This window comes from Carya illinoinensis, chromosome 15, assembly GCF_018687715.1.
Source record: "Carya illinoinensis cultivar Pawnee chromosome 15, C.illinoinensisPawnee_v1, whole genome shotgun sequence".
NCBI classification, from domain to species: Eukaryota; Viridiplantae; Streptophyta; class Magnoliopsida; order Fagales; family Juglandaceae; genus Carya; species Carya illinoinensis.
Genome location: NC_056766.1, coordinates 14,715,191 through 14,732,904, shown reverse-complemented (window position 1 = coordinate 14,732,904; position 17,714 = coordinate 14,715,191). Strand labels below are relative to the sequence as shown.

Below are 17,714 nucleotides of genomic sequence, written 5' to 3'. Positions count from 1 at the left end.
TTTCCATAAATACCCATTGACATTCAACAAGCATCACCTTTTTAGGTGTTTGGACTATAAGTCCCGATGCATCATATTTTTCTAGTGAATCAATTCTGCAGGAATTTTTTTTTTTTCAAATTTGGCCGAATACGACGATTCTTGATTCACTTTCATCATTACTTCTGGTAATGTCAATTGCCATCTCATATGGAAATACATTGTCGACAACAATTTTATTTCTATCCATAATTTCTCCATTATTTATGAAATGTAACGAGATCTCGTTATTTTCAGGTACCTGTTCCTCTTCAAGGGAAGACATTTTCATGAAAAACCTCTTCAGGAGGCACTCTTCAAGAGTTTATATAGGAGAATTTTATACAGAGAATTTGGATGGACTTTATTGCTTGTTTTGTGGGTATGCCCTCTTCAGGAGCACCAAATTATTTGTGCCTTTCTCTTTTGAGATCTTCTATCTTTTGTATCGATAAGTCTCACATGCCTTTCTTTAGACTGCTGAATTTCTTAATTGTCCTACAAGGACTTCAATCCTTGCTGGGATTTTAGCAGCTAGAATATGAGACATTTTTATCTTATTGTATCCAAAATTTAATTATCATCTGAACTTCTGGTTCACATATGATAAAGAAGATTATGCAGAACATTGGAATGCGGAGGTTTAAAGACCTGTTATCATGCAATTTTCAGGGGAAGTAATGTCTTGAAGACTTGTGCTGATTGTACTCTTTTTCCTTCGTTAAGGTTTTATCCCATTGGGTTTTCCTTTGCAAGGTTTTAATGAGGCAATCCTAAAGTACTCGGCGATACACATGAATACTGTACTCTTTTTCCTTCGCCATTGGTTTTTTCTCACAGGGTTTTTCCTTGACAAGGTTTTAACGAGGCATATTCTTTAAATATGGTCATTCAAAGGGGAAGTGTTATAAACTATTTTGAATTGTATGACCACATTTATCTAGTCGTCAAATGCATAGTGCATAGTGCCAGTATAGTACTGCATAGTAACTAGCATAGTGAATGGTCAACATATGCACAGTGCATAGTGTCAGCATAGTAACTGGCATAGTGAATGGTCGACACATGCACAATGTATAGTGCCAGTATAGTACTGCATAGTAACTGACATAGTGAATGGTCGACATATGCACAGTGCATAGTGCCAGCATAGTATTGCATAGTAAGCTAGCATAGTTCCCTTTGTACGCCTATATATAGAAATTCATAAGGTTCATAACCTTTCTGATCTCTATCTTTTTCTCTCCTTTTAAAAGTTTAATAATACGTTATGGCTTTCTTTTTTCTATGATTTCATAACACGTTATTTTTTTTTTTTTGTGAGGGTGGCCATATTTTTGCAGCTGCAATCAGCGTGTTGATCCTGGTTCTTGTTTCTAGATTTTCGATGGATTCCAGCAGAGTTGGCTTCTCCATACCAATTTGGTATTCTTTTATAGAAGCAGAAATTTTTGTCATTGACCTTTCTTTTATGGTTGGCTAGCTCGGTAAGCAGAAATCTTTGGAAAAGTATTCGGGTATTTGGCAGCTGCGTGTGGACTACTTTTTCAAAGCTTATCTGCTCATTTGTCCTGGCTCATCTTTCTCTTGAGCACAATCCAATGATTTATTTCCTAGATTTTTGCGGTGTCGTATAGCTTGTTTTCACATTGGGTTCTGGCAAAGTCGACTATCCAAGAAGGATTTCGTATTCTTCTCTGGTGAGACAGATATGTTTTGCTATCATTTCCGTTTTGGTTGGTTGCTAGCAGGTTACCAGTGTGTGACATGATCTTTTCCTCTATGGTAGGTTGGCTTCGTAACAATGGGTGCAGCAGATATGTTTTCCTCTCAAGATGGTTTCTTGTCCATACGTGAGTTTTTCCGTAGATTTTTCTGGCATTGCTACAGAATTTTAGCATGGTGGGTTCGCTTTTGCAGATCCTGTGGTTTTCATCTATAGGAGCACAAATATATTTATTTGCAGCGAGAGAGTGTGATTTGAAGGAAGTTTTGTCTATCTCGCTTTCCTTAGGCAGTCTTTCTACTTGTTTGAACCATTATTTTTCTTCTTCTGTAAATTGGTCTAGAGGTTCCTTTCTAGGCATATGATTTTTAAGTGGTTTTTTGAGGTCTTTGGTCGTGCAGCGCCGGTGACCTCATAACCTTCTTGTTTGAACCATTATTTTTCTTCTTCTGTAAATTGGTCCAGAGGTTCCTTTCTAGGCATATGATTTTTAAGTGGTTTTTTGAGGTCTTTGGTTGTGCAGCGCCGGTGACCTCATAACCTTCTTGGACAACTAATTTATTAGAGTTTCTGACCTGGTTCATGCTGATCCTGGTTCATGTTTCTAGGTTTTTATCACAGTGGATTCCAGCAAAGTTAGCTTCTCCATACCAATTTGGTATTCTTTCATAGGAGCAAAAATTTTTATCATTGTCCTTTATTTTTTGGTTGGCTAGCATGGAAAGCTTGAATCTTTGGGAAAGTATTCGGAAATTGGTGGCTGTCTGTTGACTACTTTTTGCAGAGCTTATCAGCTCATTTGTCCTGGCTCATGTTTCTACCAGCATCTACTTGAATGTGCACAACTCGTTATGCATTAAGATGATTGGTTTTTCCATTCAGTATTTTGACATTTTTTTGCAGGTTGGAGCTTTATGCAAGATTTTGATTTATTGTGATTTGGTTGTTGTCCAAGTGTTGGTGGCTTTGGAAGCGGTCTCACACTGAATGTTAGGTTCGTACATGCCTGGGATTGTTTCCTCATGCATTCTATATGGAAGACTTTCGACATTGTTGTAGCCAAGTTACTATCTTAAGGATTTACAAAGAATGAACTCCTGTCATGTCTAGTAGAAAATTTTGATTAAGCCTTCGTTTAACTGTAGCGCGATAGAGTATGATTTTCTGGAAATTATTTATCTGCTTGTCCAATTAGTATTAAGGGTCATTTTTAGGCATATGATTTTTTGAAGATTATGAACTACGACATGATTTTTTGAGCTCTTTGGTCGTTCTGTGTTGGTGACCTCATAACCTTCTTGGACAACTAATTTATAAGAGTTTCTGACCTGATTATGGTCAAAGGAAAATCATCTTTGGGCCAGAAGAAAGCAGGTTTCGTATCTGTGCTTATGTAGATGAGATGCGTCTATTTTCCCAAGCTTTCCGCGGACTAATTTGTATTGCTGGAGTTCATAATCTGTGTGTCAGATATCTGCTTACCTCCTTCCTGGCATTGAAGAATTGCTTACTAGGTGCTTAAAACGTTTAAAAATTTCAATGGTTGGCTTTGTACTCAAGGCACCGAGGGTCCTCTGAGGGGTGGGGGGCTACAGCATTTTAGCATATTAAGTTGGCTTGTGCAGATCTGTTTGGTGTTCTTCTATAGGAGTTCAAGTATGTACACACATTTTTTATGCTTGGCCAGCTTGGTTGAGCACAAATATTTTTTTTTTTTTCTAGCACAATGCTATGATTTATTTCTTAAATTTGGCAGTGTGATACAGCTTGTTTTCACGTTGGGTTCCAGCAAAGTTGGCTGTCCAGGAAGGTTTTGGTACTCTTCTATGGGAATGTGGATATGTATTACTATCATTTCATTTTTGGTTGGTTGATGGCAGGTTACCAGTGTGTGACAGGATCCATTCCTCTATGGTAGGTTGGCTTGGTGGCCATGGGTGCAGATATGTTTTTCTCTCAGGACGGCTCCTGTTCCATACGTAATTTTATACGTAAATTTTTCTGGCATTTCTACAGAATTTTAGCATGGTGGGTTCACTTGTCCAGATCTATTGGTTTTCATCTATGGGAGTACAAAGACACACTCTTTCACCTCAAATATTTTAGTGACCTTAACCACATATAAGTTTATCTGACATACGATGCTGTGTTTGATTTATTTCATAGATTTGTAGGTGGAGTGCTGCCATTTTCCACGGTGGGCTCTAGTATAGCTGGCATCTTGAGAAGGATTTGGAATTCTTCAATTGGAACAGAGATATGTATTACTATCATTTCTAAACCTATTCCATATAGCCTGTTGAATTTAAATTGATTGGCCCGACTTGGGCGAGGACTAAGAGTGTTATGTTCACTGAATATTTCTGCTGACCTGCCAACTCCAAACTGAGACTGGATTCACGGAGCAAATAAAACTGCCTGTTCTCAACAGTGGAAGGATATGGGCACAGCTACATGTGTAAGAACCCAACACATTTTGTAAATACTTAACAAAAAAAAAAAAAATTAAATTGATAGTATATGGAGGAGGGTGGCCACATCCACGTGGTATATTTTTGCAGCTGCAATCAGCGTGTTGATCCTGGTTCTTGTTTCTAGATTTTCGGTGGATTCCAGCAGAGTTGGCTTCTCCATACCAATTTGGTATTCTTTTATAGAAGCTGAAATTTTTGTCATTGACCTTTCTTTTATGGTTGGCTAGCTTGGTAAGCATAAATCTTTGGAAAAGTATTCGAAAATTGGCAGCTGCGTGTGGACTACTTTTTCAAAGCTTATCTGCTCATTTGTCCTGTCTCATCTCTCTCTAGCACAATCCTATGATTTATTTCCTAGATTTTGGCGGTGTGGTGAAGCTTGTTTTCACATTTGGGTCCTGGCAAAGTTGACTATCCAAGCAGGATTTTGTATTCTTCTCTGCTGAGACAGATATGTATTGCAATCATTTCCTCTCTGGTTGGTTGCTAGCCGGTTACCAGTGTCAGTGTGTGACATGATCTTTTCCTCTATGGTAGGTTGGCTTTGTAACCATGGGTGCAGTAGATATGTTTTTCTCTCAGGATGGTTCCTTGTCCATACGTTATTTTTTCCATATATTTTTCTGGCATTGCTACATAATTTTAGCGTGGTGGTCGCTTGTGCAGATCTTGTGGTTTTCATCTATAGGACGACAAATATGTTTTATCTGCCGCAAGAGAGAGTGATTTGCTGGAAGTTTCTTCCATTTCACTTTCCTTAGGCAGTCTTTCTACTTGTTTGAACAATTATTTTTCTTTTTCTGCAAATTGGTCTGGAGGTTCCTTTCTAGGCTTATGATTTTTTTAAAGATTATAAATTACGAAATGGTTTTTTGAGGTCTTTGGTCATGCAGTGCTGGTGACCTCTTAACCTTCTTTGACAACTAATTTATCAGAGTTTCTGACCTGGTTCATTTTGATCCTGGTTCATGCTTCAATGTTTTTTCTCGGTGGATTCCAGTGAAGTTGGCTTCTCCATACAAATTTGGTATTCTTTTATAGGAGTGGAAATTTTTATCATTGTCCTTTCTTTTTTGGTTAGCTAGCATGGAAAGTATGAATCCTCGGAAAAGTATTCGAAAATTGGCAGCTGTATGGACTATTTTTTGCAAAGCTTATCAGTTCATTTGTCCTAGCTCATGTTTTTACCAGCATCAACTTAAATGTGCACAACTCGTTATGCCTTAGATGATTGGTTTTTCCATTCAGTATTTTGACATTTTTTGCTGGTTGGAGCTTTCTGCAAGATTTTGATTTATTGTGGTTTGGTTGTTGTCCAAGTGTTTGTGGCTTTGGAAGCGGTCTCACACTGAATGTTAAGTTCATATATGCCTAGGATTGTTTCCTCATGCATTCTATATGGAAGACTTTGGACATTGCTATTGCCAAGTTCCTGTCTTAATGATTTACAAATAATGAAGTTCTGTCATGTCTAGTAGAAAACTTTCCATTCTCAACAGTGGAAAGCTCAACTGCATGTCTAAGAGGGTGGCTGCATCCACACGGTATATTTTTGCAGCAGCAATCAGCGTGTTGATCCTGGTTCTTGTTTCTAGATTTTCATCACAGTGCGGAGTTGGCTTCTCCATACCAATTTGGTATTCTTTTATAGAATCAGAAATTTTTATCATTGACCTTTCTTTATGGTTGGCTAGCATGGAAAGCATGAATACTTGGAAAGCATGAATAGTATAAAACTGCCTGTTCTCAACAGTGGAAGGATATGGGCACAGCTGCATGTCTAAGACCCCAACACATTTTGTAAATGCTTACAAAAAAAATTAAATTGATAGTATTTGGAAGAGGGTGGCTGCATCCATGCGGTTTATTTTTGCAGCAGCAATCAGCATGTTGATCCTGGTTCTTGTTTCTAGATTTTCATCAAGGTGCAGAGTTGGTTCTCCATACCAATTTGGTATTCTTTTATAGAATCAGAAATTTTTATCATTGACCTTTCTTTTATGGTTGGCTAGTATGGAAAGCATGAATATTTGGAAAAGCTCATCTTAATCTCTGTCGAGATTACTGCCTTAGCTCTGTCCTATCATCTGTTTAATGGGGTTCGTCATTTATTGACGGATTTTTCGGGATTTTTCTTTCGAAGAAAAAGATTGAAATGACTCCCTCGCTCTTTTTTGAAGGCCCTTTCTATTCTCTTTCGTCTATGGTTCCTCCATAAGAACACTGAACGCCCAGCTTTGCAGAGCAGCTCTCTCCCCAGCCCACAGCATAGTGTGGAATCTGGATCGTTTCATCGAGAAGAGGATTTGACTAGAGTATAAAATCCATATATAAATCTTGTACGCAAGTTGGCACAGCGCTTTCACTTTAAATAAATCTCGCTCTGCCCGGTCAAATCAGCTCTCCTGCCTGTGTATCCCATGCCCGGTGCCGTTGATCTGTCTGATGGGAGAGATCCACCAATTCCTTTATTTCAATATGTTGTATCCTCTCAAGAGATGGAGTTCTCTCTATTCAATAGATCATTTCCTGCCCGGAGTGAAGGTCATCTGTCTGGTCTATGTGTAATTTCGTTTATATGGTTACATTGAATTAGCCAAAACGGGAGTTTATAGCCTTTCTTTGATTGGTCGGGGTAGGGTACTATGCTTCTTGACACATGTCATGCTGGATTTGAAGGAATAGAAATGAAAGTTGAATTCAACTATTCTAGAGAAGAAGAATATCACATATGAAATAACAAATATATGAAGATAGTCAATATGTTAGAAAGTAAACCATGAGCAGGTGCAGGTAATGTCAATTGGTGGGAGTTCCAACATAGGAAGGCACCAAGAGGTTTTTATTCCTCTACTTTATTCAATGTAATTCCTTCGTGTAAATAGACTTCTCCTGTCAACAAACAAGAAAACGGATACCGCGCAAGGGCTTTCGCGTTAGGTTCGGCCTGGTGCCCCTTTTTCGTTGCCCAGGTTACACCTTCAAAAAATAACTAGTACCAATTGATGGGGGAGAGACATATGTAGGTTGGTACAATCGGAGGTATCACCATATTCCAGATTCAAAGAGATACCGTACTGGTCTGGCTTTTTTCGATTGTTCCTGGTCTATCGAATAGAGTAGCCATTTTTTTACCGGGAGCACATAACATTTTCTTTTTTATAGGCAATTAACTAAACATAGTTAGCCTGACAGAGTACTTTTCAGATTTAACCTACCCTTTTTTCTAGCTCCGATTTTTTGTAACCTATATGACGGTGCAGAGTTGGTTCTCCATACCAATTTGGTATTCTTTTATAGAATCAGAAATTTTTATCATTGACCTTTCTTTTATGGTTGGCTAGCATGGAAAGCATGAATATTTGGAAAAGTATTCGAAAACTGGCAGCTACATGTGGACTACTTTTTGCAAAGCTTAGCAGCTCATTTCCTGGCTCATGTTTCTACCAGCATCTACTTGAATGTGCACAACTCGTTATGCGATAAGATGATTGGTTTTGCCATTTAGATTCTGATGAATTGTGGTTTGGTGGTTGTCCAAGTGTTGGAGGCTTAGAAAGCTGTTTCACATTGAATTTTGGTATATGCCTGGGATTCTTTCCTCATGCATTCTATATAGAAGAGTTTGGACTTTTCTGTATCTAAGTTTCTGTGTTAATGATCTATGAAGAATGAACTTCTCTCATATCTAGTTGAAAATTTTGATCAAGCCTTAGTTTAACTGCAGTGAGAAAGTGTGATTTGTGGAAGTATTTTTTGTCTCGTTTTCCTTGGGATGTCTTTCTACTTGTTTGAACAATTATTTTTTTTGTGCAACTGGTCTTAAAGGGTCCTTTTTAGGCATATGATTTTTTGAGGATCATAAATTGCGACGTGTTTTTTGAGATGTTTGGTCTTTCAGTGTTGGTGACCTTAAAACCTTTTTTCTGGCCTGGTTATGGTCACCAAAGGAAAAACATCTCTGGGCAGGAAAATAGCAGGTTTTGATAGTTGGTTTGTAGCTGAGACGTGTATGTTTTCCCGAGATTTTCATGCCATAACTTGTATTGCTGGATTTGTTTTGGAATCTCTCTGTGTCAGATATTTGCTTACCTCCTTCCCTGCCATAGAAGAATTGTTTACTACAAAATTACAATGGTTGGGTTGTACAGGAAGGCACCAAAATCCCACTGCGGGCTAATTTTTGCTATCTAGCACAATCGTATGATTTATTTCAAAGATTTTGGCTGTGGGGTACTGCATGTTTTGACATTGGGTTCTGGTCAAGTTGGATGTCCAAGAAGGATTTGGTATTCTTCTGTGTGAACACAGATATGTATTACTACCATTTCCTTTGTCGTTGGTTTCTGGCAGGTAACCAGTGTCTAACATGATCTTTTCCTCTATGGTAGGTTTGCTTTGTGACCATGGGTGCAGATATGTTTTTCTCTCAAGACAGCCTCTGTTCCGTACATGATTTTTGCCGTAGATTTTTCTGGCATTGCCACAAAATTTTTGTGTGGTGGGTTTGCTTGTGCGGATCTATTGTTTTTCATCTATAAGAGTACAAATACATACACAATGTTTTAGCTGAAATGGCTTAATGACCTCAAGCACATATATGTTCCTTTGAAACACGATGCAATGTTCGATTTAGGTCATAGATTTTGTTGGAGTACTGCCATTTTCCATGGTTGGTTTTAGCGAAGTTGGCGTTTTGAGAAGGATTTGGAATTTTTCTATCTGAGCAGAGATTTGTATTACTATCATATCATTTCCTTTACGTATTGCAATCATGGTGTGACCTTGAGTATAGCCTATTGAATTTAAATTAATAGGCCCGACTTGAGCGAAGGCATAGAGTGTTGGATCACTAAATATTTCTACTGACCGGCTAGATCTGGCTCTCAAGTCGTGTCTCGCTTCCGAGAGTTCAACGTGTGAGTCTGGTTTCACGAAGCAAAGAAAACCTCCCGTCTCAATGGTGGAAGGATAACGCGTACAGCTGCATTTCTAAGAACCCAACTCATTTTGTAGATACTTAATGAAAAAAAAAATAGTATTTGAGATGGGTGGCGGCATCAAGGTAGTATATTTTTGCAGCGGCAATCAGCATGTTGGTCATGGAACATCAGAGTGGATTCTAGCGAAATTAGTTTCTCCAGACCAACTTGGTTTTCTTTTTAGGGGCACGAATTTTTATCATTGTCCTTTCTTTTATGGTTGGTTAGCATGGAAAGCATGAATCTTTGGAAAGTGCACAACTCGTTAGGCCTTAAAATGATTGGTTTTGCCATCAAGGTTGGTGCTTTGTGCAAGATTTTGATTTATTTTGGTTTGGTTGTTGTCCATAGTGTTGGAAGCGGTTTCACTTTGAATGATAGGGTTGGTATATTCTTTCCTCGTGCATTCTATATTGAGGAGTTTGGACTTTTCTGTAGCCAACTTATATTGTTAATGATCTATGAAGAATGCACTTCTCTCGTGTCTAGTTGAAAAGTATGAACAATAATTTTTCTTGTGCAAATTGGTCTTGAGGGTCCTTTTTTGGCATATGATTTTTTGAGATCTTTGGTCGTTCATTGTTGGTGACCTGCTAACCTTCTTGGACACACTTAATTTATCAGAGTTTTTGCCTAATTATGGTCACCGAAGGAAAATCATCTTTGGGTAGGAAAAAAACATGTTTTCACAGGATTTTCATGCAATAACATGTATTGCTAGATTTGTTTCATAATCTGTGTGTCAGATATTTGCTTACCTCCTTCCAGGCCATAGAAGAATTGTTAACTAGGCGCTAAAATGTTTACGAAATTGCAATGGTTGGGTTGTAGAGGAAGGCACCGAAATCCCACTGGAGGGGGGTGGTGGGGGGCTACAGCATTTTAGCATATTCCGTTGGTTTGTGCAGATCTGTTTGGCATTTTTTATGCGTGGTGGGTTCGCTTGTGCGGATCTATTGGTTTTCATCTATAGGAGTACAAATACTATAAATAGCCATTACTGTACACAGATCATGTATTGAAGAATACAAGCAATACAATACTCAGTTCTATAGAATATTTTCAAACACTTGGCGTCTCTACTTCTTCTGTTTTAACACCCTTCAACCGTTAACCCAAGCACTCGTGACAAAAATTTTCAAACACTTGGCGTCTCTACTTCTTCTGTTTTAACACCCTTCAACCGTTAACCCAAGCACTTGTGACAAAAATTTGCTTACCTCCTTTAGGGTAAGCATAAAGATTCTTACGTTACACTTCAATACAATGAATTTGATAAGGATAGAATACGTCCGATGGTCGATTGAAGGTCCTGTGCCATTGGAACTCAAATCTATCTTACCTTCAAACCATCTTTGTCCAGCTAGCTCGTAACAAAATGTTAGACCAATCACGGACTGACGCAACCGAATTGGTTGAGGAGAAGGGAACCCCAGCAACAAATCTCCCAAAAGTAGAGATTGATCGAAGAACCTGAAAGAGATATTTAAGCCCCCACAATTTTAGCTAAGAGATAAAGTCAATAAGGAATTTAGACTCCTAAAAAGGAGATGACTCACACTTCTAGCAGGAGATGGATTTACACTCCTAAAAGGAATAGGTTTCACAAGTCAAATTGGACTCATCACTCAAAAGAAATAATCTTTATAAATAACCTACAGAAGGTAACAAACAATTGATTGATTGGCTACTTTATACTCTCATTTGCTATACTGACTTTGGCATCGGAGTGTCTCGATGGCAACTAGTGCCTCTCTTTTATTCGTTGTAGGTCATCCGTGTGGTTGGTGGTATGAAACACGTCCTTAACAGTGACATCATCTATGGGATTCTTTGTAGACTTCAATGTGATTTTCACACATCAACTATCACACATCACATGCAAATCGCAATCATCTACAAAAGTCCAGGTTCTTTAACTCGTGAGACCATCTCCAATAAAGAAAAAAAATTAACAAATTAGAATTTTATGTACTAATCTATTATTTTTCTTTTATTTCGTTAATTTTGGTGTGTATATATGTATATTCTAGATGATGCTCTTCATGTGTACGTAATGTGATTTACTCGACTTTTGAAACTCTCCTTTGTAAACTAATCATTTTGTTCCTGTTCTATCTTAACACAGAGAGAGAGAGAGAGAGAGAGAGAGAGAGAGAGAACTAGTAGTTTGTAATTTACTAATTTGTATAAGTAGTAGTGGTGAGAGAAAAAGGCTCTTCGTCAGAAAGTTTCACCCGAAAAGGAAGCTGTAGTGTAGGGTTTCCTCAGTCATCAAGCCCCTTTTACTACCTCGTTTATCTGCCATTTGGGTTTTAGAGCTTCCTGAGACGACAATCCTCATGATTTTGGAGGTTCTCTTATCAATTATGTTACTGTTTGGTCTGATATTTCCTTCTAAATTGTGTGAAATTATGGACGACTCTTGGGTTTTTCACGGGCTAAAGTACTACTGACCTTGAGCCTAGAAATAAGTGATTTGGCAGCGGTTCTGGAATCTGGGTGTCGAATTTCGGTTTTATTGGCTAGGGTTATGAGTTGTAAAATTTGGAGGCTTATGGATTAGAATGAGAGAATGCCTTGTGAAGTTGAATCATGATACAAAATATAATATTATAATAATAATAATAATAATAATAATAATAATAATAATAATAATAAATAAAATTAAAAAAAAATAAACAAACAAAAAAAGAAGAGAGAACAAACAATTATGGTTAAGTGCTCAAAGACGGACAATTTTCCTATGCAAAAATTGTTTCAGTAGCTAATGATCTCAGTCGAGGAATAGTTGGATGCAACAACCAAATTACTCGAGTTTGGCTTTTTCAAATCTGTTATTTTTTTTTCTAATGAAGTTGATTTTTTGAAAGACAAAACTCTTCAAGGTTCCACAAGAAACTTGGCTCCTGCATGTCGTGGGAATATACTTCACTGGAAATGAATCGCATGGCGCGAAATACCAACAATGAAGCGGATCTTGGGCTCCACTTGTGCATCTCAGTTTATCTTCAACAAAATAGGTCGTTCGGTATCGTGGGCAGCCTGGGCCTTTTTACTGGTATCGTGAGCATCCTAGACCTTCATCAATGCTAGAGCATGGCTGCCCGTGGACATAGTCCATGTGTCACTGGCCTTCGCCACACTCAAGCAAGATAGCCAAGGTTTGCAAACCTTAAACTTGTGATTTAGATTATTTAAGCTAATCTGTTTGGTTTTTATTTTGGTACAAGGCAAGCTCTAGTTTCTGCCACATAGTGCGGTTGCATTTTATCTCCTACTACAACGAAGCAGTTGAGCTCAACTTTAACATCAATGTGGTAGAGTCATCCTCCCGCCACGCTTTCCTAACCAAGGCTACACGGTCAAGCATCTCTCTCGTTATGCCACTTGCCAGAGTTACATGGTCAAGGGCATCTCTCGTTACACCTATTCGCCAACGAATATCGCCCATGTATCACCAACCTTCACTACACACTAGCAGAATGGCTTAGGTTTGCAAATCCAAAACTTGTAAATTATATTATGCTAACCTATTTTGTGTTAGTAAAAATTCCTCAGGATGTGGTACAATCAAGAAGGGCTTCAACGTTGAAGAACCCCACGACCCACTTAGCAACTAAGAAGGGTGTGGAGATCAAAGAACACTCAGTAACTAGAAGAAGACCCGCGCGGGCAACAAGACCCATGCCTCTTGGTGAGCAGACAAGACCAATGCTTTGGGAAATTAACCTGACTGACGCCTTTCGGCGAGCAGCAAAATCGACACTGCCACCATGCAAACAGATCAATCTTTCTTTGGAAAGCATATGTGGTTCTGTCACTGCTCGTGCCAAGGCATGGCTACTTGCAGGCATCACCCATGTATCACCAGCCTTCACCACACTTTAGCAGGGTTGCTCAGGTTCACAAAATCTCAAACTTGTAATTTGTATTACATTAACCTAATTAAATTTTGGTGAAAATCTATCAGGGCGATTGAACTTGGCCTCCTGTCACAACAATGCAGCCGAGCATCTCTCCATACACCAATGATGTGGAGGTCAATAGACCACAACACCCTTAAATACCTATGATGAGCCTACACGACTTGCAGTGCCATGTAAAAGGGACGTGGAGATCATTAGACTACGCCACCCCAAAACACCAATGATGAGCCTAAACAACTCGCGGTGTTATGTAAATTGGGAAAGGTCCCTGACCGTCCAACACCACTCACACATCGTAGAGAGCCAACAGGCAAGACAAGTTGTAAGACTGCTTGACCTCTTTCGTGACAAGTAAACAAGCGGGAAAGGTCAAGGACCACCCGACCTCCTAGGCACTTAATAGGCAGGCAACTCTCTGTATTGCCTGGCCTCTTTCACTTGAACCGCAAAACGAGTATAACATCTTCTCTAGCAAACGCCGAGTGTATATGCTGGTGCCACAACTGTCGCCAGCGGGTTACCCACGAGAACAAGCCATCGAGCTCCATATCTGCATCGTGAGAGTTTCCTTTGGGAATGAGTGAATGGGTTCAGCAACCCCTAATGTGGACCCAGGGAGTCGACATGCTTTCTGATCACTTAAGTGTGGGTTACTACTAGCAAACACTAACAACAAATCAAGAACACCAACAATTTACGCTAAGGGGTAGGAAATCCACTACTACCAACAAAAGCAAAAACAATCACAAAAATACACACATAAAACCAATAGACAAAAATAGTCACTCTTTGCCGACAATAAACAATCTCTCAAGCAAACATTCACACAAACAAACAAACTCAAAATTGAGCTCCATGCTCACACCTAATGTGGATGAGTACATCTCCCACCTATCTCTCCAAGCTGAGCTCATCATCGCTTAGCACAAAACAAACAGAAAACCAAGGACCAAACGGGAAACCAATGACCAAGTTTCTAAATTTATTTTGCAAATTATTGACTTGAAAATTTTCAAGGCCTTCTAAGCCTTCATAACTACCAGAATTGCTTTTTCTGCAGGTTACCTCCATCATAGTTGACTTGAAGATTCCCAAGACAACTAAACGGCCGAGCCACCAAAGGTCGTTCACAATGCAGCCAATTGGTAGCTAACCAAAAGGAAGTGAAGGCACCCACATGCACTGACTAGCATGGATCCTTGGTGGGGTAGGGAAAAATGAAGGCAATCAGACGCCCACAAGCCAGCTGGGTAAAAGGCAGGTACAAAGAATGCAAAGTATTTAATTTTCCATGTGACTGCATAAAGAAAATTAGCGAGGTAACTGGAAGGAATATTTGAGCCCTCACAATTTTAGCTCAGAGATAAAGTCAAGAAGGGATTCAGACTCTTAAGAGGGAGATGAATCACACTTCTAGCAGGAGATTTGACTTACATTCCTAAAAGGAAAAAGTTTCACAAGTCAAGTTGGACTTACACTCAAAAAATAATATCTAGAAATAGCCTACAAGAGGTAACAAACATATTGATTGGCTACTTTATACATTTACTCTCATATTGCTATACTGACTTTAGCATCGGAGTGTCCCCAGGGCAATCAGTGCTGCCCCTTTGTTCATTGTAGGTCATCTGTGTGGTTGGTGGTATGAAACACGTCCTTAACACAACCATTGGGTTGTCAAGGACACATTTGAAGAAGAGGCGGGTGCCCTCTAAGTTTACCAACCTACCCACAATGCATATGAATAAATTGTTTTGTATAAGGTCGATGATACATGGCAATTAAATTATTGAACATATTGTTGTTTTTAATACACTGTATTATGATAAAAGTAACATGTGAGATACATCAAAATAATTGAATATCAGCATTTTCTTTATAATAAACATATTTCATTCAAAAGGAAGCACAAGTACATCTTAATACATAGAACAACAACTACAAAGTTAATGAGATTTTAGACTGAATAAAATCTGGACACTAATTGTGACCAATCACTCATTTTCCTCTCGATTGGTCACGAGTCTCACCTATACGTTTTAAATCTCAAATCTTGTTTTTAAATTTTGCGAATGATTTTTAAATAGAGTGAATTGTCTTAAAATCTTCTCACTATTTTTATTAGTCCAAAACTGATTTTAATGAGGCATTTTAGTGTTATTGGATCAAACCTAATTTTTAAATAAGATTCTTTAATTGTTTGGAGCCACGAAAATTATAAAGTTTTAAAAATTTATTTTATTTAAATGATTTTATTTCTTTAGAAATATTATTTAATATTCATCTTTTTATTTTATGTTAAAAACTCTACTTATTTAGATAATTGTATTTCTCTTAAGAAATATTTACTAAAACTCATCAATTTAATTGATGATAAAAATATTATTTTTGGACCAAGAAAAACAAAGTTGGATTTTAAATTTGGTGCACAGCTTCCAAGTGTGTTTCCTTTGGTGAATGCATGTGTTGACTCACCACACTCACTGCGAATGCAATGTTAGGTCTGGTATGTGATAGATAGATTAGTTTGCCAACTAATCTCTAATATCTTTCTCTTTCAACAGGTCTTCCAAAGCCTCCCGTTCTTTTCCCTACTTCGATGGTAGTGTCACTTGGTTTACAACCAAGAATGCCAATTTTAGTTAGGAGATCAAGAATATACTTGCACTAAGAGACTAATTCCCTTCTTTGATCTAGTAACTTCCATTCTCAAAAAGTACCTCATTTGTCCCAAATATTTTACTTCAAACTCAGAGGATAAGACTTTCTTCAACCTCTCCATCTCCACTAGATTACCTCCAGTATAGGATTATAACATCGACATATACAATCATACTTGTTTTCTTTCCATATTTGGACTACTGAAACAACATAGTATAGTCTGATTGTCCCTGCCGATATCTTTGATCCTTTATCACCTTTGCAAATCTATCAAACCGTGCTCTTAGAGATTGTTTGAATCCATACAAGGATTTCTTGAGTTTACATACTCTATTTTCTTCACCCTTCTTACAAAAACTTGGTGGTACTGTCATGAGAACTTCTTCTAATTCACCATTTAGAAATGCATTCTTAATGTCAAATTGTTGAAGTGGCCAATCTAAATTGGCTACCAAAGATGAGTAACTGAATTGTATTTAACTTTTCCATAGGTACAAACGTCTCGGTGTAGTAAATGTCATAGGTTTGTGTAAAGCCCTTTGCAACAAGACGGGCTTTGTACTGTTCTACTATCCCATTAACTCTATATTTCACAATGAAAACTCATTTGCAGTCCACTGGTTTCTTCCCTCTCGACAAATTCATCACATGCCAAGTTTCATTTTTTTCCAAGACCCGTATTTCTTCCATAACTACCTCTCTCCATTTAGGAATCTCCAAGAATTCCTAAATATTCTTTGGAATTTTTATACTATCAAGGTTAGAAGTAAAGGCACGACACCTTGCAGACAAAGTATTGTAAGACATGAATTTTGAAATAGGATAGAGAGTACATGATCAAGTTTGTTTCCTGAGAGCAATAGGTAAATCAATATCAGTAGGCTCAAATTTATTAGAGGAGATCAAACTCATGACAATTTTGAGCTATTACTTGGTCGGAATTGGAAAGAGACTCATGATTGCTTGGATCTATCATCGGTTCCAACTCTCTTGGTGCCTCAGGGGTGAGACTCTCCTTGTACCTTAATTTTGGCTTCCTTGAATAAACAAGTATCTCCTTGTCATTTTGTTTTTCTACATCTCCCCCTGAGTTTAAGTTTTCTTTTGTAACTGGCAGCTTAGAAATGGTTGGGACAGATTCAGCAATACAGAGATCGAAGTCCAGAAAACTCCAAGGTCGAGCTTCACTCAAATTCTCCCCTTGAAGAGAGGGCTTTTGGGAGTAAGGAGTGGTCTCAAAGAAAGTAACATCAAGGCTAACAAATATTTTTTTTGGGTGGCTAGATCATATCAATTGTACCCTTTTTGGGTAGGAGAATAGCCAATAAAAACACATTTAAGAGCTCTAGGGTCTAGTTTATTTCGATGGTAATCATGAATATGGACAAAGGCCATACAACCAAACACTTTGAGAGATAGACTTGAGTTGAGACAAGAGGTAGGAAAAAATTCCTAAAATTTTTTTAGGGGTGTTGCAAATGAAAGGACACGGCTAGGCATTCTATTAATGAGATATGTAGCTGTTAAGATGGCATCTCCCCAAAATATTTTTTTGGCATTTTGTAGTGAACATCAACGCACGAGCAACTTCAAGAATGTCTATTTTTTCGTTTGGCAACTCCATTTTGTCGATGGGTGTCGACACATGAACTTTGGTGAATTATCCCATGTTGTTGAAGATAATTTCCCAAAATACTATTGAAATATTCAGTGCCATTATCAATATGAGGAATTTGAACTTTTGTTTGGAATTGTGTTTAAATCATGGAATGGAAATGGATAAACACAGAACGAACTTCAGTCATGTCTTTCAACAGGTAAACCCAACAAATACAAGTATGATCATCAATAAAAGTAACAAACCATCTTGTGTGGGAACGATTAAGAGTACGGGAAGGTCCCCATAAATCATTGTGAATCATAG

General features: G+C 38.1%; 1 long non-coding RNA gene across 14 annotated transcripts; it reads left to right on the top strand.

The window, feature by feature from the left end:
* Positions 1-333: 333 nt before the first annotated feature.
* LOC122295389 lies at positions 334-17,386 on the top strand. 14 transcript variants are annotated; one of them, XR_006237994.1, is made up of 4 exons: positions 334-400; positions 1,362-1,718; positions 1,808-16,794; positions 16,908-17,386. It is a non-coding gene; the product is annotated as an uncharacterized LOC122295389 (long non-coding RNA). The 14 variants fall into 14 exon arrangements; XR_006238000.1 differs by lacking the exon at positions 334-400 and having other exon boundaries at positions 956-1,443; positions 1,636-1,718; XR_006237992.1 differs by lacking the exon at positions 334-400 and having other exon boundaries at positions 956-1,718; positions 1,808-1,871; positions 2,648-16,794.
* The last annotated feature ends 328 nt before the right edge of the window (positions 17,387-17,714 follow it).